This window comes from Schistocerca americana, chromosome 2, assembly GCF_021461395.2.
Source record: "Schistocerca americana isolate TAMUIC-IGC-003095 chromosome 2, iqSchAmer2.1, whole genome shotgun sequence".
Lineage (NCBI taxonomy): Eukaryota > Metazoa > Arthropoda > Insecta > Orthoptera > Acrididae > Schistocerca > Schistocerca americana.
In genome coordinates, this window is record NC_060120.1 from 649,723,982 (window position 1) to 649,750,748 (window position 26,767).

Here is a 26,767-nt window from a genome sequence, read left to right on the forward strand (position 1 = left end):
CCAGTATGGCGATGACGAATACACGCTTCCATAAGCGTTCACCGCGATGTCGCCAAACACGTATGCGACCATCATGATGCTGTAAACAGAACCTGGATTCATCCGAAAAAATGACGTTTTGCCATTCGCGCACCCAGATTCGTCGTTGAGTACACCATCGCAGGCGCTCCTGTCTGTGATGCAGCGTCAAGGGTAACCGCAGCCATGGTCTCCGAGCTGATAGTCCATGCTGCTGCAAACGTCGTCGAACTGTTCGTGCAGATGGTTGTTGTCTTGCAAACGTCCCCATCTGTTGACTCAGGGATCGAGACGTGGCTGCACGATCCGTTACAGTCATGCGGATAAGATGCCTGTCATCTCGAGTGCTAGTGATACGTTGGGATCCAGCAAGGCGTTCCGTATTACCCTCCTGAACCCACCGATTCCATATTCTGCTAACAGTCATTGGATCTCGACCAACGCGAGCAGCAATGTCGCGATACGATAAACCGCAATCGCGCTAGGCTACACTCCGACATTTATCAAAGTCGGAAACGTGATGGCAAGCATTTCTCTCCCTTACACGAGGCATCACTACAACGTTTCACCAGGCAACGCCGGTCAACTGCTGTTTGTGTATGAGAAATCGGTTGGAAACTTTCCTCATGTGAGCACGTTGTAGGTGTCGCCACCGGTGCCAACCATGTGTGAATGCTCTGAAAAACTAATCATTTGCATACCACAGCATCTTCTTCCTGTCGGTTAAATTTCGCGTCTGTAGCACGTCATCTTCGTGGTGTAGCAGTTTTAATGGCCAGTAGCGTATTAATCAATAAGTACAATACCCAAATTAAGAAAGATAGTATGCAAAATACAAATTCTCTGAAATTTCCATGCAACTCAGAGCTTATTATAAGCAATAATTTTAGTTACACGTCCAGGAGCTAAACGCGATTCTGTAAACTTCTCTGTAGCAAAATCTCTTCATAACTCTATAGACGGCTACTGTTTTCCAATGTAGCCGTTTGCGCTTCATAGTTGAAATCTGTCAAAAGCGCTGCCAGGTGCCAGGAATTTCCTTAATTTTACTCGACTGTACGAGTGTCTCAGCAGTAATGAATAAATATATTAAAACTTCACGCATGGTGCAGCATTTTTTTTACGCATCTCAGTGTTTATGACTTAATACCTCTTGAACTGTGTGCTGTGCAATTTTAATTTGTTTAGGTGCATTCAGCGGCATATGAGGACACCCTCTGCGAAATATGTTACCAATAAAGTTAGTAGCAAAGAAGTAATCAATTGAAATGTCGTGCATGATGCGGCAGCTTTTCACGGATCTCAGCGTTTATGGCATCATATCTCCTGATCTACGTGTTATAAAGTGATATACAGTAGGTACATTTAACGGAATATGTGTGTACTATCTGCAAAATGTGCTGCGAATAACATTAATTGTAAACAAGTAATAAATTTAAACGTCGTGCACAATGCGACAATTTTTTAAGCAGCTCAGTGTTTATGATGTCATATCTCCTGGTACCATGATATAATTTTGTGGGACCATTTAGCGGTCTATGTGGATGCCGCCTGGGAAATTTATTACGAATACAGTTAGTAGTACAGCTGTAATACTTTTAAACGCTATGCAAGAGGCGGCAATTTTTCACGCATACAATTGTTCATGACGTCATCACTTGACCTATGTTAGACAGTCGTTATTACCCCCCACAGCGATTGTTGCTAGACAATGAATGATAGTTATATCAAGTTTGGTTGACATGGCTCCAGCGGTTCAGGAGGAGATGTGGAGCATGCACACGTACCTACTTCCATTTTTTTATGAGATGTATCGATTTAACACGTAACTGCCTGTCACAGTGACGGTTTACAGCTTCTAACTGTAGCTAGTCATCCTACAATGAGTGTTATAAACTGATTGATGTTGGTTTGTCTGACCTTCGCTTCGAAGTTCCGAGCCCAGCGATCATGCTACTTTCCATCGATTTAAAATAAGTTACTCCCCACTTTAATGACTGTACCGAAATATATAAGCTCGTTTCTGACGCTACGGTGAACGTTACACATGATGATTCCACTAAAGTAAGCGCACAGCTTGCACTTCCCCTGCTTTACGGAAGTACGTCTGACCGCCTCACTTCACCGCGAGCGCTTTCCGAAAGTTTCATGATCAGATCCAGGTAATAGTTAAACTGGAAAATGTATAACCTGAATAACTCATAGAACTTTGTCTTCGTTTAATAAATGACGATTGATAAGTGTCGTAAACGAAATTTTTGTCAAGCCTTGTCTTAAAGATGGAAGGTGTTTCCACTTTTCCATTATGCAGCTGTTTGAATAGAACGTCTTCTTCTTCATCGACGAACTGTTTGTTGTAGCTCGACATGTGTACGACTTGACTGATAGGAATTGTGGCTCACTGATACTGAGTGACTTGAGCCATCATACCGAGGGAAGCCAAGATATGCGAAAAATGGTTAGGTTTGTTTATCGTCTTTAAAATTATTTAGTGTTACTAGATGATCATCAAAGTATAACTTTGTATATATACTTCTAACTCGACATTACATTTAAGAGTACAAAATAATTATACATACGCACAAGTCGAGAGGGTGAACATGTCCCTGGTATGGAGCAGGTTTATGCGCCTGTAGAGGCACGTTTACGCAAATCACAGAACACAACAATACAGTTTCCCAAACTGTGTTCCGCGAACACTGCTGTTTGGTGGGAAGTTAATTAAGCGCTCCGTGAAAAAGTATTAATGGCATGGCATTCATTTTTGTTGACGTTTTGACGATACCATTTTTTAAAATTTCATGATGATTCCTGAATTATTAGCATTGATTTAAAGTTTAAGTAATCACTGAATAAAACAAGTTTTCCTAATTTTTAAAATTTTTATTAATCTTCAAAATTAACCACGTGTTTCATTAGGATTGTCAAAGTGTTGCACTACAGATGAAAAGTATGGGAACCCCTGCAATAATGAGAAAACAAAACACACTACTAAAACTTTCAAAATATGTTTTACTGGCAGTAAACACGACAATGTTACTGGCAGAAAACAAATTTTTGGGCGAATTTCCACCTATTAGGATAATGTAGTCTACACAGAAGTTTGAGTGTTAATTAAAGGCCTATTCACCATCATCTTCCATGCTGCAATTTATGCACGCAAAATTAATGTGATCCATCATCGTGAGCCGATAAGATCTAAGGCACTGGACCCATTCTTGCTTTCTTTTTGATTGGCTACATATTTCAAGCAGTAAATAGAAAGACAATTTTCATCCACTTCATCAGACTGCCGCAAGTTATAAGAGAAAGGAAGAAGAACTGGGCGGGACTTTCACTGAGGCGGGAGTGCTTGCTAGCAGACGATTTCGAAGGACTAGTTTGTGAGACAAAGGAGGAGATACAAGATGATAGACGACATAAAAGGAAGCGAAAGTTACGTGGACATCAAGAGGGTGGCAGACGATTGGAGAACATAGTGAGTAAACATGTAAAACCCGCCTTTGGGCAGAACACTGATGATGACGTCAGAAGTAGACCTATCCACATTTTTCCATATTCTTGCTCTTAGCAATTTCTTGCCCCAATCAGTTGTTACTCTCACATAATTAATTCTTTCAACTTGAGGTTCATTAGGTTCAAATAGCTTTTTTAAGCTATTTTTACCTTTTACTCTCTTATGCGTTCATCATTTTAGACTGCGTTTCCGGCTGCTGTTGCCTTGAAACTTTCTTGACTATGGTATCAGATGGAATGGAAATGCAAAATAGTGCATAAACGTGCCCTAAGAGAACTGCATAAACGTGCTCCATCGCCAGGTATAAATTAGTTTCGAAACTACAGTAGTAACTTTCAGGCTTCCAAATTAGACAAATGTACAGGGTGACAATTATTGAACTATATGAAAAAAACGTAAATTAGTTACACACAACGGCGTGCACACACTTTATTCAACGTGCACACGTGACTACAGATATTCGGATTTAGGTTATGGCATGTTCAATATTCCTGCCATCATTGGCGATGATGGGGCGCTGACGAATAGCGAAATTCTGCATGACCCGCTTAAACGTCGGAACATCGATGCTGACGATGGACCTCGTGAATCGTTGTTTTTAGCTCACCAATGGCTTCGGGGTTATTGCTAATCACGTTGTCTTTAACATAGCCCCACAAGAAGGAGTCGCATATGTTTAGATCCGGAGAATATGGCAATCAATCGATGCCCATGCCAGTGGCTTCTGGGTACCCCAGAGCCACAATGCGGTCCCCAAAATGCTCCTCCAGGACCTCAAACTATCTCCTGTTTCGATGGGGTCGAGCTCCGTCTTGCATGAGTCACATCTTGTCGAAATCAGGGTCACTTTGGATAATGGGGATGAAATCGTCTTCCAAACCCTTCACGTACTTTTCGGTAGTTGAGGGTGAAGAGACTTCTCGATCGCGAGACGCGGATTCTCAGTTCCACAAATGCGCCAATTTTGTTTACTGACGAACCCATCCAAATAAAAAGTGAACTTCGTCGCCAAACCAAACCGTACTAATTCCCCTTCATGACCGGCGGCCTACTGTGCAGTTTGAATGCCCTAACGCAAACCTTTCAGAAGTTATGACGGTTTTATTTAATATAGTTCAATAATTGTCACCCCGTACCTTGTATAGTAGAATTCTCTCCTGTAAACGAACATGTATTAATTTACGTATTCTCAATTCTAAAAGGTATGATCCCCAGGAGCTTCGATGTTTGAATAACAAAACTAACTCATCTTCCACGAAAACGCGAATATGTTCTTCGCAATAAAATGTTCACTCAAGTGATGCCGTGAAGTTTGTGGGGGCCCTCAGTTAATGGCAGTACTTATCCTCCATTGTCGGTAGCACTCTGGCAAGAACGGTTCCCGAGAAAAGTCTCTGTATAGATGTGCCCCGGTCTCCCCAACCTCCAGAAAAAAATCCAGCCTACTGTGTTGCTGTTCCTACCGCATCAGGGACCTTTGCTTATTCAGTAGGGCAAAACACTCGCTTCTCCTATTACCGAACTATTTTTGCTATACGTTCGATTGCCTTGGCTGGTACGCATTCGTAACCACTTAATTACCTGCTTCGATAGCAGGGAGAGCTTCCAATTTCTAGTTAGATCGCAGTTTAGTATTGTCCTTTACGGCAGACTGAAAGGCATTAATCCTCTACCAATTCTTCTTCAGCCAGTTTTCGTATTCATAACTCTAAATCGCGAACCGACCACAGTTCAACTCCTCCACACTTACATCGGATAGTCAAAAAGGACTGCGACTGTTAGTCCCTTAAAAGCACAGAAAACCCGGTTGCTACAGAACTGAAGGTACCTCTTCCAACGAGGGATCCTGTTTTATTGTGTCATGAAGATCCTCAATTATACAGTCTTTTTTTTATTTTATATGGCAGGTGTATGCTTACCAAACTCTATTGAGTATTCTTTTCTACATATCTGATTTTGCCTGTAGTTGATATGTCAGGATTCCTTAGATATAAGTACTGATCCTTTGTGAAAACTGCAAAATAATTAAAAACAGTTGTTCAAGCTACTTATACTGTGATTCCTCTGTATATATGATCTTATATTTGTAATGAGTTGCGCAGTATGGTTCAGTACATAAAAGCCAAATAAAAGAATTTAATAAAGTAGCAAGCACTTGGGTTGTCATCGATTGCTACTTACTGAAAACTCTTTCTTCCTTTAAGACAAATTTTCATATATTAAACGTTAGATCTGATGCTGCATAACATTTACTATCGACTGTAACACAAAACTGCTCTTTTCATACATGTAATTTTATTCATATTTACACCTAGAGTTGTCATCATGTGATTCAAGTGTTCGCTTTTAGTTTCGTCTTTCAAAATTATGTCTAACCTACAATGTATTGAAATCTCAGAGCCACCTTTTGATGGCAGTGAGGCAACATGTTTTACGAGGAATATCTTCCACAACCTAATTCTTTCAAGTCTGAAATGAAAGTACCACTCCATTTGTTTTTGACTTTTTTTTTAATCTTTTGGCAGCAACTGAGCTATTCCAGTCGAAACAGGGGGTCAAAATAATTCTATTCGGTCATGTAATTTTTCATTGAAGAAGATATTTGAATTACTGTGAATTAATTGAAACATCAATGTACGAGGGCAGTTCAATAAGTAATGCAACACATTTTTTTTCTGAAACAGGGGTTGTTTTATTCAGCATTGAAATACCCCAGGTTATTCCCCAATCTTTTAGCTACACAACACTATTTTTCAACGTAATCTCCATTCAATGATACGGCCTTACGCCACCTTGAAATGAGGGCCTGTATGCCTGCACGGCACCATTCCACTGGTCGATGTCGGAGCCAACGTAGTACTGCATCAATAACTTCTTCATCATCCGCGTAGTGCCTTCCACGGATTGCGTCCTTCATTGGGCCAAACATATGGAAATCCGACGGTGCGAGATCGGGGCTGTAGGGTGCATGAGGAAGAACAGTCCACTGAAGTTTTGTGAGCTCTTCTCGGGTGCGAAGACTTGTGTGAGGTCTTGCGCTGTCATGAAGAAGGAGAAGTTCGTTCAGATTTTTGTGCCTACGAACACGCTGAAGTCGTTTCTTCAATTTCTGAAGAGTAGCACAATACACTTCAGAGTTGATCGTTTGACCATGGGGAAGGACATCGAACAGAATAACCCCTTCAGCGTCCCAGAAGACTGTAACCATGACTTTACCGGCTGAGGGTATGGCTTTAAACTTTTTCTTGGTAGGGGAGTGGGTGTGGCGCCACTCCATTGATTGCCGTTTTGTTTCAGGTTCGAAGTGATGAACCCATGTTTCATCGCCTGTAACAATCTTTGACAAGAAATTGTCACCCTCAGCCACATGACGAGCAAGCAATTCCGCACAGATGGTTCTCCTTTGCTCTTTATGGTGTTCGGTTAGACAACGAGGGACCAAGCGGGAACAAACCTTTGAATATCCCAACTGGTGTACAATTGTGACAGCACTACCAACAGAGATGTCAAGTTGAGCACGGAGTTGTTTGATGGTGATCCGTCGATCATCTCGAACGAGTGTGTTCGCACGCTCCGCCATTGCAGGAGTCACAGCTGTGCACGGCCGGCCCGCACGCGGGAGATCAGACAGTCTTGCTTGACCTTGCGGCGATGATGACACACGCTTTGCCCAACGACTCACCGTGCTTTTGTCCACTGCCAGATCACCGTAGACATTTTGCAAGCGCCTATGAATATCTGAGATGCCCTGGTTTTCCGCCAAAAGAAACTCGATCACTGCCCGTTGTTTGCAACGCACATCCGTTACAGACGCCATTTTAACAGCTCCGTACAGCGCTGCCACCTGTCGGAAGTCAGTGAAACTATACGAGACGAAGCGGGAATGTTTGAAAATATTCCACAAGAAATTTCCGGTTTTTTCAACCAAAATTGGCCGAGAAAAAAAATGTGCCTTTCTCTTCTTTTACTTAAGAAGCATCTTTAGTGACCTGTAATACTTTTTTTTGTATTGGATACATAAAATTGCATTATCTAGTGCTTACAACTGTGTTACTACGTTACGTTTCCTCAAGTTATCCATTGTTTTTCAAGTTTGAAACAATTGTTGCAGCACGAATTTCGTGAGGTTAAATTATCGTTTTAGGATTTCCAATGTTTCTAGCCCATGAGGGTCCTGAAGATGCGTTTACTCGATGCCCATACTCCAGACGGCCGATTTCTGGCGTGTTTCTAGCCTGAAAACTAAGACTGTAACATGAGAAAACCACACAATGAATTCATTATACAGTAATACAGGCCACTGATGATGCTTCATAAATAAAAGAAGCGAAACGTGTATGTCAAAAACAAATCGCCATTCATTTAGTTGCAAACACGGCAGATACCTCCACGTACACTATTTCTATTTTTATTACGGTAACTTTGTGTTAAATATCTGACCTCATTTGAACCCAGTCCAATCTACATATCATAAACGTATTTTTGTGTGCATAGAGAACTGGTACTCTGAGGGACTCCCAGTTTCTATTACCATCCGCTGGTCAGCGCAAAATATGAGGCTTCAGCCTAAAATAACGATATGCGAAACTCAAATCGAATTAAGAGACTCGTCGAACAAGTTGGTGACGCTGTATCTATGAGGCCACAAGTTAACAATGTCAAAAGAATCTCCCGCAGCCGGCCGCGGTGGCCGAGCGGTTCTAGGCGTATCAGTCCGGAACCGCCCGACTGCTACGGTCGCAGGTTCGAATCCTGCCTCGGGAATGGATGTGTGTGATGTCCTTAGGTTAGTTAGGTTTAAGTAGTTCTAAGTTCTAGGGGACTGATGACCTTAGATGTTAAGTCCCATAGTGCTCAGAGCCATTTTTTTAAGCTGCCGTAGCTGAAGGGGGGTAGTGTGTCGTAGTCAGCGTTGTGGGGACGTCGATTCTCCGTGTGTTGTGTCACTGGAATCGTTTGAAATAATTTCGTGGTAGCAAACAACAGACTCACTCACCTTAAAAAATTTTAAGTAGTGCTTGAACTCGTTCTTTTTCTTTTTTTCTTTTGCTAGCGGAAATCTTTCGTTTTAGTATTTACCTATTGGTAACATATCTTCGAAATAGCCTCAGACCATCAAGAGAAACTGTGGACCTGACCCTCCAAATAAACGCGCGAAGTAAAAAAATATATAATAAACGTCGAATGAAACAAGTCTACTGCTACCAGTCTATTCATTTACTTCCGGAGCCGGCCCTTTGTAGCCGAGCGGTTCTAGGTGCTTCAGTTCGGAACTGCGCTGCTGCTACGGTCGCAGGTTCGAATTCTGCCTCAGGCATGGATGTATGTGATGTCCTTACGTTAGTTTGGTTTAAGCAGTTCTAAGTCTAGGGGACTGCTGACCTCAGATGTTAAGTCCCATAGTGCTCAGAGACTTTTTTATTTTTATTCTTTTTTTTATTTCCGCAACAACACGTTCCAGACGTTGAAACCTCCGTCGCCAGGTGGATTTGTGTGGATTAATATGGCCTGTATGTCTTGTGTCACGACTTCGAGGTAGCCTGTGGCACTGTTTCCAGTGCTCACAGGCTCTGTTTTCTGTTGTAATACATCACATATTCTTCTTCACCCGATGTCTTTAAAGTGTGGTGGTTTATATGTGATGTATAACGACAATATCGTGCTTTCCCTTTTTTATTATTACTATTCTGATCCACAGAGAAGAATCACGTAACTGAGAATAGAGCCTGTGAGCTCTGAAGACAGTGCCACAAGTTATTCGGAAGTCGTAACACGACACATACATGCCACATATATCGACCTGACGATGGAGGTTTACACTTTCTAAACGCATTGTGGAAATAAATAAACAGGAAACTCTTCATTCGATACTTATAAAAGTCACGGCAAAGCATAGCCTAAAATGTTCGCCATAAAGTTAATTGCCTCCACGAAAGGTGTGGATCTGGGAATCTACATACGAATACTCATGAGCAGTCAAGTATTTGTCAAATGAACATTACTTAAACTCAAACTACCGCAGACTGAACTGGTTTTATGAAATTCGGGGTGACTTCTCGAGTGGTATGAATTACCAGGAACATCACCCGTGATTTACTCCACGCACGATTGCAGAACTAAACCGAAGACAGTAGAAAATGCACTATGTGATCAAAAGTATCCGGACACCTGGCTGAAAATGACCTACAAGTTGGTGGCGCCCTCCATCGGTAATATTGGAATTCCATATGCTGTTGACCCACCCCTAGCCTTGATAACAGCTTCCACTCTCGCAGGCATATGTTCAATCAGGTGCTGGAAGGTTTCATGGGGAATGGGAGCCCATTCTTCACGGAGTGCTGCATTGAGGAGAGGTATCGATGTCGGTCGATGGGGCGTGGCACGAAGTCTGCGTTCCAAAACACACGAAAGGTGTTCTATAAGATTTAGGCCAGGACTCTGCGCAGGCCAGTCCATTACAGGGATGTTATTGTCGTGTAACCACGCCGCCACAGGCCGTGCATTATGAACAGGTGCTCGATCGTGTTGGAAGATACAATCGCCATTCACGAATTGCTCTTTAACAGTGGGAAGCAAGAAGGCACTTAAAACATCAATGTCGGCCTCTGCCACGCAAAACAACAATGGGAGCAAGCCCCCTCCATGAAAAACACGACCACACCATAACACCACCGCCTCCGAATTTTACTATTGGCACTACACACGCTGGGAGATGACGTTCACCGGGCATTCGCCATACCCACACACTGCCATCGGATCGCTACATTATGTACCGTTTTTCGTCACTCGACACGACGTTTTTCCACGGTTCAATCGTCCAATGTTTACGCTCCTTAAACCAAGTGAGGCGTCGTTTGACATTTACCAGCGTGATGTGTGGCATATGAGCAGCCGCTCGACCATGAAATCGAAGTTTCCTCACCTCCCGCCTAAATGTCGTAGTGCTTGCAGTGGATCCTGATGCAGTTTGAAATTCCTGTGTGATGGTGTGGATAGATGATGTCTGCCTAGTACACATTACGACCTTCTTCAACTGTCGGCGGTCTAAATGGTTCAAATGGCTCTGAGCACTATGGGACTCAACTTCTGAGGTCATTAGTCCCCTAGAACTTAGAACTAGTTAAACCTAACTAACCTAAGGACATCACACACATCCATGCCCGAGGCAGGATTCGAACCTGCCACCGTAGCGGTCGCGCGGTTCCAGACTGCAGCGCCTAGAACCGCACGGCCACTTCGGCCGACCACGGCGGGCTCTATCAATGAACAGACGAGGTCGGTATGCACGGTTTTGTGCTGTACGTATCCCTAAACGTGTCCACTCCTCTATCATATCGGAAACTGCGGACCTAGGGATGTTTACGAGTGTGGGACTCTCGCGTACAGACGTACGACGCAAGTGACGCCCAATCACCTGACCACGTTCGAAGTCCGTGAGTTCCGCGGAGCGCCCCATTCTGCTCTCTCACGATGTCTAATGACTACTGAGGTCACTGATATGGATTACCTGGCGGTAGGTGGCAGGACAAGGCACATAATACGAGAAACGTATGTTTTGGGGGTTGTCCGGATACTTTTGATCGCATGGTATATGTAACATACTAATATTGTCGAAGTCGATCTGTTCGTGGGTATACTGCTCTGCAATTATTCTCACATTCTACAGTCTTTGCGATAGTTGAATAAAACTCGTTTTGTAGGATCACTGAGTGAAGGGATAGGGGGGGGGGGGGCGGGGGAGAGGACGACGACTCATTTTTAACGTTCCAATAATGTAGCAAGAATCACGAAATATGTGATTGACATATGATTCCTCTTTTTTCATGCTGCGGAGAAACTGGTCAATTATTTCTTCATCTACAACGCTAAATCGGAGTTTCGTATGCACAGCAAGCGGTCATTGCGCTTATCAAGCGTATAGAGCACTTGCTGCAGCCATTTAGTCTACAGTGACTGGAGCAGACATTCTAATGAAGTCTGATTATAACCTGTACGGCAGACTAACAGGAAGCTAATAAACTCGACGCCTACAGGAGACGTTCAGTCGTGCGTGGCGGACACGCTTCGCATCAAGTACGGCCCAGCAGGCAACTACTCCTCGCACGTCGCAGGCATTAAGATTGCAAGCAGTGCTCTCTTCCAGGCTGTGATGTTCACAGTTGTTCACTCCCTTCAAGACACGAAGATATCGAACCGCTGGTCACACTGGTGAGTTAGAGTTCAACACAGCTATCAGAAATTAAATAAACAGTTTATAGCTAAACTAGTACCAAATACGTCATAAACAGGTGTATTTCCGAAATCAAAGATATAATTTCAGCAAATCCCACGATTGCGTAAATACTAAATAAACTCTGAGGACACGTTATAGGATGCAGTCTCCTGATATCGGAACTTTACATTCAACTTCTTCCTGCCTAATCAATTGTTCAAGTACGAATGTTGTGGCCCATTGTCAGGCGCCGTGGGACCGATACCTACGCAGTTAGGTCCGATCAGACAACAATCACCCTCACCCTCCTCCTCCTCATCATCATCATCATCATCATCACTGCCACCATCATGTCAGGCACCGAGCGGGGTGGCGTTGTGGTTGAGGCAATGATGGACTCACGTTCAGATGATGGCTTAAAATCCCCATCCAACCTTTCAAGTTGAGGCATTTACGTGGCTGTTCGTGAGATGTACTAAAATACAAAGCCCCTCGTCTCTCCGCTGTATACTGTCATGTGTGTATCTGTGTAGTTCTGAAGTATGAGACTGGAGGACGCTTCGGCTTTAACGACTCTCCGACGACAAGAGCATTACAGACGGAGCACAACTTCAATCTGGATAATGATGATGAAGGAAACGGTCTGTGCACTTCACGGAGGAAATATCTCAACATTCATCTTCAGCGACTTTTGTAAACTAAGCAAACATTAAAATTTTTAATCTGGATGGATGCGAGTTCAATGTTTTTACTGCTCAGGCCATCTTGGCCAGGGACCGAAAATAGAAACTCGTATAGTGATGTTGACTGGGACAAGCCTCTTGCAAAGGGCTTCATGCCACGTACAAAATGGGACGTTTCCCCGTGTAGTATGTAATATCCACGGTGGTTCTGTCCGGGTAAGTGGCTGAGAGAGTGCATGTACAGTCTGCACACGGAACCATTCAAAAGGAACACGTTTACGACACGAGTTGGTTACGGGTCGCTTGGGAGGACTGCCTGTGTCAGTCAATGGAATGCCGCACATGGCGCTACCAGTTAGACACTAGTGCGTGATCAGTCGGTAACCAGTTCTAGGTGACTAACTCTGCTGGTCGCCAGAGACTGCAGCTCCCTGATTTCGAGAAACAAGTGCGTTTATACGATGGTGAGTGAACTCGTTCTTAAGAATAACATGATCAAAGGAACGCTTCATATACAACAAAATATACTGCCAGAAAAAAAAAATAGTACATTCTTTTACAGTGTTTCTATTTACTCAAGATTTATTGTTGCAACCAGTGCATATGGGGTACATGAAATGATTACATTTGTAGATCAATAGCAGAAGCGTTTATGAGGTACCAGGTATTGACCACGCTGAAACATCCATATTAGCACAAGGTGAAGCCTCCACAGGTGGTAATGCAGGCCGACTCTGGCTTCCAGTCGAACGTACAGAGGGCGAATATTGTCTTGGGATGCGTCATGCCATGCCTGCCAGGACCGTTCACATAGTTCCGTAAGAGTTATTGCTTGACGGGTCGCACGAGTCACTTCTCGTCCCATCATATAACACATGTGCTCGACTGGAGACAAGTCCGGTGATGGCGCTGGCCCGCAGTTGCTGCACGGGCAGTGTGTCTTGGACGGATGCACTCTGCGAGACAGCACTCACCTAGGTCTACTTTGTATGCGCATACGACCATCACTTGCGTACAGGCAGAATCTGCTTTCATCGCTGAAGACCACGGCGTGCCATTCCATCTTGCAAGTGATCCTCTGACAGTACCAATCGAACCGCACACGTCGACGTTGTGGCGTGAGTGGGAGACGGGATAGAGTTGAGCGTCACCATTGTTCCACGATTAATAAGTAATAACCGGTTCGTTGACACGTCTGGGATCACAAGCCTTCTTATCTGTGCTATGGTAGCTGTAGGATCTGCAACTGCTGCGTCTAAAATACGACGATCCTGGCCGGGCGTCTGTACTGCGTGGACATCCAGAACCTCGTCTACGGCAGTAAGTGTGTTTGCATGACCACTGATAGCAGCATCGCTCCACAACTGACGTAGCACGTCCACCTATTGTGGCAGTTCTCCGAAAAGATCATCCTGCCATTCGGTAGTCCGCCACTGAACCCCTTTCAAACTCGCTCAGTTGGCTGTTGGAAGCACGAGTGTGTCTCCGTGCCATGGCTCCCCGTTTGCTTCACACTTTTGCATCACACGGAGCCTCTTGGCTCTGAGCATTCCCTATTAAAAGGTAGACACAGATGGCGCGCTGGTAGCTATGCAACTACGCGATATTGACGGACGACGTTGAAACCATTATGAGTACATTTACTATCCGCCATGTGGCACTTCCCATCATCGGATCAAAATCGACGTCTTCTTTGTAGGTGTACTATTTTTTTTCGGCAGTATAATATGGAAAAAGAAAATTACACTCTTCGCACGTGATTGTCAGCGATCTAATATCATGGCGTCCACGCGTTACCCAGTGTTTCTTTAATAGAGCGCGAAATATTCCCCTGTCACTATTTCTTTCAGCTAAACCAGTCTCGATAGTGTAAGATAATCCATCGGCATCGCAACATGCCATTAATGTAGTACAGTGATATGATTTGTAACTGAAGTGTGTTGAACTACTATATACCAATTTTTAAATGAGTAAAACGTTCGGCGGTCTTTTTCCAGTCATCTCCTTTTCGTTCAGACTTACACATTCCCTAGAGTACATCTTTAAATATTTTTGTGGTCTCCGCTACAATGTATTCAACAGTGTTTCTCCTCGTGCAAAGTACAATGAAAGTGAAGCAAATGCACAGTCGACAACAAAGCATCCGTAAATGAAACAGTTTGCACTGGCTTTATGGAAGGACTGACAGTTGATTCTGAACGCAAATAATTGCATTACACTTTGGCAGAAAGAATCATTACAAGCAGAATATAGTATTTGAAATAATAACAGTCGTAAAACATGTATTACGTAACCGACCAGTGCGACCACATAAAACCAGATGCACGGCTAAAAGTCAGGCTGAGATATATTATATGGATCACGTGAAAAAATTCAATTTCGTTCAGCAAATGTCTTAAAGAAAGGCCGGACCGATCCTCGAGTGTTGCTCCTCACTCTTTGATCCTTACCAGATGGCGAGTTTAGTCACGGGTCAGTCCAGATGCATTGTGCACCGAGAGATTCACTGTTAGCACTGCAAGGGCACGCGTTTAAAGAGTCATTCAACGTGTTACGTGCTCCCACATGTAACTTGCAAAACGACGGCTACGTGAAAATCGAGTTCAGAGCTCAAGCGGGGACTTCCAGATGCCGATTCTATTTCTCTCTCTCTCTCACTCTCTCTCTCTCTCTCTCTCTCTCTCTCTCTCTCTCACACACACACACACACACACACACACACACACACACACACACTATTCGCAAATAAAACAGTTAAAGGAAGGATGAAAGGATAGTAGTATCAGAAGTATCCTATGCTATGAACAGTAGTTCGCCAACGCAATACAGCCCCCCAGATAGGAGACTACACGCATTTTTGTAACTGTGAGATGGAACACGTGTTGTTGAAGATAACAGATCACTTGCAATTCGCGTTATGTGAACAAAACTCAACCGTGGTACTACCCAATTCTTTAGAAAATCAAAATTACAATCGCACCACAGTTACTTAAAGGAAATAGGAATTCCGGGATCACTGGTGATGCACAAGCTTGTGATTGTTTTACAATTTTAATTTGACTCAAAACAGACTTTATTATAGACTTCAATTCGGACATTTGCCCTCTTACTGATGCAATATACAAATCTTCACTTTGATTGAATTACATAAACTCGAAATAAGAATCATATTATTTTGCGTCCACAACCAAAATCATTGATAGTAGGCACACCGAGCGAGGTGGCGCAGTGGTTAGCACACTGGACTCGCATTCGGGAGGACGACGGTTCAATCCCGTCTCCGGCCATCCTCATTTAGGTTTTCCGTGATTTTCCTAAATCGCTTCAGGCAAATGCCGGGATGGTTCCTTTGAAAGGGCACGGCCGATTTCCTTCCCCATCCTTCCCTCACCCGAGCTTGCGCTCCGTCTCTAATGACCTCGTTGTCGACGGGACGTTAAACACTAAAATCCTCCTCCTCCATAGTAGGCACGGTGAATAATCAATCACAAACAATCGTTCTTGTTTAACCATGTCTCAAGGGACAAATAACACTATACATAGCCACATAATACTACAACTTCATAAAGAACAAAGAGATCTTAAAGCTTAATAAAACTGAACTTCCTACATAAAGGTCCACAGTGAAACATGCTTATACTAAAAATACGAAGTGGGCCGATCGAGGTCGCCAAACTTGCACACAAGAATAGTAACAAGTTGCACGTTCATTAAAGATACACAAATGATTAACATAAGTTTTAAATAAGAAGTGTGGTGTCACCGCCAGACACCACACTTGCTAGGTGGTAGCCTTTTAAATCGGCCGCGGTCCGCTAGTATACGACGGACCCGCGTGTCGCCACTATCAGTGATTGCAGACCGAGCGCCGCCACACGGCAGATCTAGAGAGACATACTAGCACTCGCCCCAGTTGTACGGACGACTTAGCTAGCGATGCAACACTGACGAAGCCTCGTTTATTTGCAGAGAAGATAGTTAGAATAGCCTTCAGCTAAGTCAATGGCTACGACCTAGCAAGGCGCCATTACAGTCAATATTCTTGATAATGTACCGTCAAGAACGATGTATTCAAATGATGGATTAAAGTTAAGTATTCCAGCAGCTACGTACTTTTCTTTATAGCATTCATTACGTATCCTGTTTCAGACCTCACGCCAGCCTGCGTGAGTTTAAGCGCGTGCCTTTCGGTTACCCGTCACTGTGGACTGGCTGTCTTGTCAGTCCACAACAAGAAGGGCCAGTAATAACTCAAGCAATAAAATGACTTACAGAAACGCCAATATTAACAAGGTGGCCTCACTTAATTAACGGACATAATGACTCAGAATGATTCCCACATTGCACTTAACTTTAGAGAAAAGCGTTGAGGCCCATAGCAGTGTTTGGAAGCAATAACGCTACGGCCGGCAGGCAATGCGAGCGTTCACTCCCTACGGCTTGTGCGCAAAGTCACATAGAAGGCGGTATATATTTATATATAATCTGCCCGTCCCCACAATGAGCGGTCCTGACAAGAATCCATAACCGCGCCGACGCCAGGGAACGAGTAGTCTTTAAAAAATGGCCTGCAGCACAAATAGATTGCAATGAAAACAAGGTCAAATCACAGCCAGACTGGAACATATAATAAACACGCCCCCAAATTCTTAAGGAGCAATACTCTAAATTACCCGTCTCCCAGTAAATTAGCAGGAAACTTCAAGATCACTTCCAGTTGCCTTAAGGCACTTTCAACATTAAATAAACATACCATATGCTGCCGTGACAAATGATTAAACCATTAACTCTACGGCTGCCAGGAACGTACGCCGGCCGGGGTGGCCGAGCGGTTCTAGGCGCTACACTCTGGAACCGCGCGACCGCTACGGTCGCAGGTTCGAATCCTGCCTCGGGCATGGATGTGTGTGATGTCCTTAGTTACGTTTAAGTAGTTCTAAGTTTTAGGAGACTGATGACCTCAGAAGTTAAGTCCCATAGTGCTCAGACCCATTTGAACCAGGCACGTACACAACCACCACCAGTCCCGAAGCGGACAATATGTCCTAAAACAAGTTAAAATTTGCATGAAAACCACTTAAAACACACACTCCACCAATGATCAAAAACGGAATGAGGAACATCAGCCTCCTTAAAATATCCACTGTGGAACCAAGTTCACAATCATCTCTGGCAGGTACCCATGCCACAATAAGTTTCAACAATCTTCTTGGTTAATTAAACACAGAATAAAAGTCATACGTAACTTGGAGCTTGCAAATTACGAGCTGGGAAGCTGTTCAGCGTGAGCCGACGAACCCACCACAATTTTGCACGTCAAGGCCCCAATGATCGGCACCATACATCCGGCGCGCGCTAAAAGATAAGGGCGGCGAGCACGGCGAGGCCCACGCATCACGGTTAGGGACGCGGGCTTGTTTTCAACACAAGTTGGCTCGTTGAACGCCGACCAGAGACTCACTCGTCACACGTTCACCCGGAAAACCTGCCAGGGAAGCAGTCAAAGATAGCGAGACAGCCGGATATCGATATCAGCGATGCAAGTCGAACACCCTAGCGCCAGCCGCCACGGCTCAAAAACAAATGCACCTGTTCGAGTAGCAAGGTCCTATTATCTCTCGTCAGAGGGACGATGGAACATACAGTACATTCGGGGTCCCATTTCATCGCATAGCAACATTCCTTCCCTTCCCTCGCGCGCGCGCACACACACACACACACACACACACACACACACACGCACACGAACATCGTCATCACCTGCCTGAATGTACAGTGAGTTAAAGCCGATACGTAGGAAAAAAATATTAGCCGGCCGGAGTGGCCGAGCGGTTCTAGGCGCTTCAGTCTGGAACCGCGCGACCGCTACGGTAGCAGGTTGGAACCCTGCCTCGGGCATGGATGTATGTAATGTCCTTAGGTTAGTAAGGTTTAAGTAGTTCTAAGTTTTAGGGGACTGATGACAGATGTTAAGTCCCATAGTGCTCAGAGCCATTTGAACCATTTTGAAAAACTATTCTGTAATATTCGAATACAGTATTAGTCGTGTGGTGCTTGACACATATCGATTAAATATACAGGGTGTCCCAGGAGGACTTGTCAGTATTCAAGGACATGACAGCAACTACGATCCGGAGCAAAAAAGTCTAGTAAACAAGCGCTCTAGAATGCATGCCATAAGAGATACACTCCTGGAAATTGAAATAAGAACACCGTGAATTCATTGTCCCAGGAAGGGGAAACTTTATTGACACATTCCTGGTGTCAGATACATCACATGATCACACTGACAGAACCACAGGCACATAGACACAGGCAACAGAGAACGCACAATGTCGGCACTAGTACAGTGTATATCCACCTTTCGCAGCAATGCAGGCTGCTATTCTCCCATGGAGACGATCGTAGAGATGCAGGATGTAGTCCTGTGGAACGGCTTGCCATGCCATTTCCACCTGGCGCCTCAGTTGGACCAGCGTTCGTGCTGGACGTGCAGACCGCGTGAGACGACGCTTCATCCAGTCCCAAACATGCTCAATGGGGGACAGATCCGGAGATCATGCTGGCCAGGGTAGTTGACTTACACCTTCTAGAGCACGTTGGGTGGCACGGGATACATGCGGACGTGCATTGTCCTGTTGGAACAGCAAGTTCCCTTGCCGGTCTAGGAATGGTAGAACGATGGGTTCGATGACGGTTTGGATGTACCGTGCACTATTCAGTGTCCCCTCGACGATCACCAGTGGTGTACGGCCAGTGTAGGAGATCGCTCCCCACACCATGATGCCGGGTGTTGGCCCTGTGTGCCTCGGTCGTATGCAGTCCTGATTGTGGCGCTCACCTGCACGGCGCCAAACACGCATACGACCATCATTGGCACCAAGGCAGAAGCGACTCTCATCGCTGAAGACGACACGTCTCCATTCGTCCCTCCATTCACGCCTGTCGCGACACCACTGGAGGCGGGCTGCACGATGTTGGGGCGTGAGCGGAAGACGGCCTAACGGTGTGCGGGACCGTAGCCCAGCTTCATGGAGACGGTTGCGAATGGTCCTCGCCGATACCCCAGGAGCAACAGTGTCCCTAATTTGCTGGGAAGTGGCGGTGCGGTCCCCTACGGCACTGCGTAGGATCCTACGGTCTTGGCGTGCATCCGTGCGTCGCTGCGGTCCGGTCCCAGGTCGACGGGCACGTGCACCTTCCGCCGACCACTGGCGACAACATCGATGTACTGTGGAGACCTCACGCCCCACGTGTTGAGCAATTCGGCGGTACGTCCACCCGGCCTCCCACATGCCCACTATACGCCCTCGCTCAAAGTCCGTCAACTGCACATCCGGTTCACGTCCACGCTGTCGCGGCATGCTACCAGTGTTCAAGACTGCGATGGAGCTCCGTATGCCACGGCAAACTGGCTGACACTGACGGCGGCGGTGCACAAATGCTGCGCAGCTAGCGCCATTCGACGGCCAACACCGCGGTTCCTGGTGTGTCCGCTGTGCCGTGCGTGTGATCATTGCTTGTACAGCCCTCTCGCAGTGTCCGGAGCAAGTATGGTGGGTCTGACACACCGGTGTCAATGTGTTCTTTTTTCCATTTCCAGGAGTGTATGAGCACTTTATCTTCGATACTGTGAAACAAATATCTTCTGATGAAAAAGTGCTCTTACGGTATGCTCCACAGAGCCCATGTTTACATGGTTCTTTTTTTTCCCTTGTTCTGGTGGATGCTACCACCTCTCAAAATATGGTAAGCAAGTAGAGGAGATCTGAGGTCTACTTCACAGTATCGAAGATGAACAAGTGCTCTTAGCCGTTTAAGTGTGCATTACCAGGCTTTTTTTGTCTCGAATGCTCGTTCCTGTTATATACCTGAATACTGACTATTCCTGCACGGACAGCCTGCGCAGGCGTGAAGCTGTAAAGCGACATGAAATACAATCAGCACGCAGGGTCGTTTGTAGAGAAGGCAAATGATCGATTTCGGTTATTGGGAGACCTTTAAGAAAGTACAGGTCATCTACAAAGAAGGCATCGTGAGACTCTTAAGAAAGTATGTCATATACAAAGGAGGCATCATACAGAACACTTGCGTGACCCATTCTTGAGAAATGCTAGAGGCTCTAGCGTCTCCACCACATCGGGTTAAAGGGGGGCATCGAAGCAATTCAGGGGTGTGCTGCAACGTATGTCATCGGTAGATTCGAACAACACGCGAGTATTATGGAAATTCCGTGAACCTAAATGGAAATGTTTGGAGGACGTATATAGTTCACAAATCTAAGGAATTTAGAATTTATTATTTATGATTTTTTACTTTAAGACCCATTTTATATTTGAGATTTCATTAATAATTGTATATATGAGTAATCACAAAGCATCGAACTAATGTGACATTTGACTCTGAATTTGAGAAGCAAATATATAGTATTAGGTTCGATAGAAGTGGTTGCTATTCTCAGTCGTTCATATGTCAGTATGACTATGAAGCATGGGATATTTGTCTCTGGGCAGATATGACTAGCAACAGTCCAGTAAAGATATGTGGCTCAAATGGTTCAAATGGCTCTGAGCACTATGGGACTTAACATCTATGGTCATCAGTCCCCTAGAACTTAGAACTACTTAAACCTAACTAACCGAAGGACAGCACACAACACCCAGCCATCACGAGGCAGAGAAAATCCCTGACCCCGCCGGGAATCGAACCCGGGAACCCGGGCGTGGGAAGCGAGAACGCTACCGCACGACCACGAGATGCGGGCAGTAAAGATACATGATTAAATTTTTCTTTTAGGTGGTTCAGACTACAACTCTATGCATTCCATAGGAAAATCTTATGGCAACGTACTGACCTGAGATGGGGCGAAATTTTTGCAACCAGACAGTACAGTATAACCACGTTATAAGAAACTTTCTCTGCTATGGGTGGCTGTGAGGAGAATGAGCGCTATGACCGATGCGTAGCGGCAAAGGGCGAGGGAAGCAGTTTCTGCATCACGTGTTGCATTAACTAACGCATTTCGATTTGTACCGATCATAACCTATAGTAGAATTGCACACGAAAGTAAAACGATTTCGTGACACCCCATTACCGAGACGTTAACGTTCAAACATGCTTCTTAATTGTAGCAATGGATATGATATCGCATTAAATTTTTATAACAGAATTACAGTGTTGTTATATACCAAATAACTACAGTAATTGCAATCCACATGAAGATTTCTAACTTCTACCACTTTTTAGTACGGTAAAAAGATTCTATATCACAACTGTACGGACATAACACAAAATATCCTTGTATTTCCATAAGTTAATTTCATTACACGTCTATAGATGTCCAGTTTCGCAGTTGCAAGGTAAGAGACCAGCACGCATGACGGATTGGCCGATTACGAGAACGAGACTGTGGGTGTTTCAACATAGCACGAGCGGCAGTCTTACGAACGGTGCGGGCCACCATCGTGTGGCGAGAGTTTCAAATTTAAAATGTTCAGTTTATCGTACGTTTACATAAACAAAATTTTATGGAACTTTTCTTACCGATCGTGTGATAGTTGCTCACTTCTCGGTCAGCACTGATACTTGCTATATTATAAAATACGAGGACCGTTCAGAAAGTAACCTCCGGTTGATTTAAAAAAATACACCAAGTTAAATAAAAATATTTTAATATATACATCTTACAACTACATCTTTGCACTATTTTTCTACATAGTCTCCATAGCGATTGAGGCACTTATCGTATCTCTTCACAAGCTTTGAAATTCCTTCTGCATAAAAATCACCCGCTTGTGCCTGGAGCCAGCCTGTGACCGCATCTTTGAGCTCTTCGTCGTCATCAAAACGCTGTGACCCGAGCCATTTCTTCAAATGCATGAAGAGGCGATAATCACTTGGCGCCAGGTCTGGGCTGTAAGGTGGATGGTTGATAACGTCCCACTTGAAGGACTCAAGAAGGGCCGTTGTTCTGCGAGCAGAGTGAGGTCGGGCGTTATCGTGCAAAAAAACGATACCGGAAGTCAGCATACCACGGCGTTTGTTCTGTATAGCCCGTCGTAACTTTTTTATTGTTTCACAGTACACGTCTTGATTAATGGTCGTACCACGTTCCATGAATTCAACCAACAACACCCCTTTGGCATCCCAAAACACCGTTGCCATCAGTTTTCTGGCAGAAAAATCTTGCGAGGCTTTTCTTGGTTTGGTAGGCGAATTTGAATGTGCCCACATCTTTGATTGTTCTTTTGTCTCAGGGTTCACGTACTTAATCCAGGTTTCGTCACCGGTCACGATTCTGTTTAACAATGGTTCTCCTTCGTCCTCATAACGTGACAGAAAGTCTAATGCAGAGGCCATTCTTTGAGTTTTGTGGTGGTCGGTAAGAATTTTGGGCACCCATCGTGCACAGAACTTACGGTAACCCAATCTTGCTGTCATTATCTCGTACAAGAGAGTCTTAGAAATCTGTGGAAAACCAGTAGACAACTCCGACATTGAGAAACGTCGATTGTCACGAACTTTTGCATCAACTGTCTGAACGAGTTCGTCAGTCACCAATGATGGTCTACCACTCCTCTCTTCATCATGAACGTTTTCTCGTCCACTTTTAAATAAACGTACCCATTCACGGACAACTCCTTCACTCATAACTCTTGGTCCGTACACGGCACAAAGCTCACGATGAATAGCTGCTGCAGAATATCCTTTGGCTGTAAAAAACCTTATGACAGCACGCACTTCACATTTGGCGGGGTTATCTATTGCAGCACACATTTCAAACTGCCACAAAAACTAAACTAGCGCAGGTACGACGTTCACTCGACCACGGCTTGATGCCGACTGACCTGTTGAGTGCGTGAACGCACAGATGGCGTCGCTACTCCCCCCACAACCCGCACTGTGACCAATCGGAGGTTACTTTCTGAACCGCCCTCGTATAAAGAACGAGCATTTGCGACAGATTGCGGAACGAATCTACTACCACCAATATTTGAAGGCGTGCTGAAAAGTAATGCCTCAGAATTTTTTATTCTGTTCTCAGTATCGGTTGAGATATTACATGTCATGCATACTATTAGGGCGACTTTCCCGGTTCGCTGACGCAATTTACACCCCTTTGCTAGAGGGCTCCGAATTGTACCATGTGGCATGGCGGTTTGTAACGTAACTATGCCGGTGCGTGAGAAACAGCGTGGTACAATCGAGTTTCTGAAAGCACGAATTCGAAGCTCTCCTTGAGCAAGACAACACTAGACCACACAGGGGCGCTGTGACATCTGTAACAAGCCAACGTCTTCAGCTCACTGTCGTCGATCACCCTCCGTACAACCTGGAATTTCATCTGCTTCCGAAACTCAAAGAACGTCTTCGAGGCCTTCGCTTTGACAGCGACGAAGCGGTGTAAGCAGATGTGGGGTTGTGGCTACGTCAAAAAAGTCAAATATTCTAAAGCGACAGTATCAATAAACTGGTCTCTCGTTGGGTGTGTTTGTGGCAAGGGTTACTATGCATGGAGCTCTCAGGTCGAATTGGCTGTTGACAGATGGGGCGGCTGTGTTGAGAAAAGGCAGTATGAACAAACTGAAGCGCCGGCCGCTGTGGTCGAGCGGTTTTAGGCGCTTTAGTCCGGAACCGCGCTGCTGCTACGGTCGCAGGTTCGAATCCTGCCTCGGGCATGGTTGTGGGTGATGTCCTTAGGTTAGTTAGGTTTAAGTACTTCTAAGTCTAGGGGACTGATGACCTCAGATGTTAAGTCCCATAGTGCTTAGAGCGATATGAACCATTTTTTGAACAAACTGAACCTCCAGGGTCACCGCGCCACGGAAAGTATTTGTTTAAAGTATTTTTCAGGTACAGGTTGGACTGTCCAAGCATCACTCACGACCCGCTCTCACAACCTTACTTCTACCAGTAGCTTCCTCCTACTTCCCAAGTCAAATCTCAAAGGTTCGAATCCCGGTCCGGCACACAGTTTTAATCAGCCAAGAAGTTTCGAATCAGCGCACACTCCGCTGAAGAGTGAACATAATTTTGGTGGTTGGTTAACGGTTGTGCTTTAGCTACACGGACCTATTTGGTGTTAAGTTCTCAATAGGCTCCATGTCCAGTGGAGCGTCAGCTGCTCGTGGCGGTGGCTGCACAACGAGATTTGTGAAAATTAGCGATACTGTGACATCTGCGTTGAGTTGCGGGCGGGTGCGCACGTTCTCGCGGGATGGCGTTGCGGCACGCACTATCGCAGCGGCAGGAGAAAGTCACGGAGCGCGTGTGATGGCGCGTGCGTGTGCGTCCATGCACGTGGGTTACGACACAGGCACCGCCCCAGCCAGGCTGTTGTGGACGAGCTGCTGCACAGTTCCCGTGACAAAGCAGGCTGTCGGCGCCGAGCGTCTTTCAGTGACGCAAAGCAGGTGATCACTAGTCTCGCTCGGAACAAACCATTACAATGCTAAGAAGACGATTCATGACGCGCTGGACGCTTCTTAGCAGCTCTGTGACTAAGCGGTCCGCCGGGAACGGTGCAGACTGTTACTGTTACAAGCTGTTACACGCTTTTAGAGTAAAATGGATGCCTCATAACACCGATTTGCTGGGCCAATACTCGTTGTTATGTTTCCAGGGACGTTCACAGAAGCTTCTATAAAAGTAACAAAATAGCCGTTGATGTACATAGCAGTACAAGAGCGTAAGGGTTAGTTGACTGCTGGCATTTAAAAATAATCTCAGCCAGCGTGTACACTGACATGCAGACCTTGAGGACGAAAGTAACTTTCGCATGATCAGTACTGCCAAGTAACACAGCTTGATGAAAGTTTGACCAAACATAGAAAGAAATATTGCAGTACAGTAGAAAATATAACTGAAAGAATAGGCATTGAGACAAACAGGAAAGACCCTTTTATTCAAGGGCAATAATTCACGATGGTCCCGTAGAAATTACTAAAGATGGCATATGGTTCTTAACAGGGGATTCCATCACCACGGCCAGCAATATTCTCTGAGACATGCTATTTAAAAAATAAAATAAAAAAAGGCTCTGAGCAGTATGGGCTTTAACATCTGAGGTCGTTAGTCCCCTAGAACTTGGAACTACTTAAACCTAACTAACCTAAGGACATCACACACATCCATGCCCGAGGCAGGATTCGAACCTGCGGCCGTAGCAGTCACGCGGTTCCAGACTGAGGCGCATAGAACCGCTCGACCACCGCGGCCGGCTAACATGCTCCAGTGCTGGCCAGAAGATTGGTAAGGAGTTCCTGTGGTAGCGGCGTTCAATTCCTCCACAACTGCTGCATTGCCGTTGGTGGATGTGGACTTGCTGCAATGCGTCTTCCCAATGCAAACCACACGTGCTCGATGGGATTTAAGTCGGTGGAACGGGCAGGCCAGTCCACTCGCCGAATATTCTCTCGTTCCAGGAGGTCCTCCACCTGCACAGTTGGCTGCCGCCGCGCATTGACATTCATAAAAATGAAGTCAGGGCCAAATGTACCCCTGAGAAGACGCACTTGGCGAAAGAGTAGTTTCACAATAACGTTGGTCTGTGAGTGCACTCTGTATAAAGATTTGGAGGCCAGTTCACCAATGGAACATTATGACTCCCCACAACGTAACACCTGGGCCATCAGATATATCACGTTAGATAATATTGGACATAACCTCACGAGGCATGACATGGGAACACGTAATGCACCTAGGAACGTTATCGAACGCGGTGGTACAGGTGTTATGGCGTGTCGTGGCATAATGCTCTAAATCTTTAAGCACGGCACACTCGCCGGTCAACGTTTTGTGAGAATGTACTCCTTCCCCGTGTGCCTCTTTTCAGGGGTGCATTCGGCCCTGACTTCATTTTTATGGATGACAATGCGTGACCGCAGATGGAGAAGCTCCTGGTACGAGAAGATATTCTGCGAGTGGACTTGCCTGCCCGATTCTCTGCCTGCCCAAGCATGTGTGGGATGCGTTGGGGAGGCGTACTGCAGCACGTCCACATCCACCAACCGACTGTAACTTACCAACCATGTCCCACCTTCACTAATGTCCACAGGACCGTCATGAATCGACGTGATTTCAGTGTAATTACTGACTTCGAATAGAAGTGTCATCCCTGATCGTCTCATTTCGTATTTCTTACAGTTACCTTTCGCACTATATCGTATAAATTCTCAATACGTATATTCCAGTGACACATCATACAAAACTTACTGTCGTCTTTAAGTTTCGCACACCAGTGTATGCAATGGGAACACCAATGTTGAGCATTTTTCGTCGTTGCGAGAGAAACTGGGATTCATAACTGCGTATTCAATGCCACAATAAATGCAATCA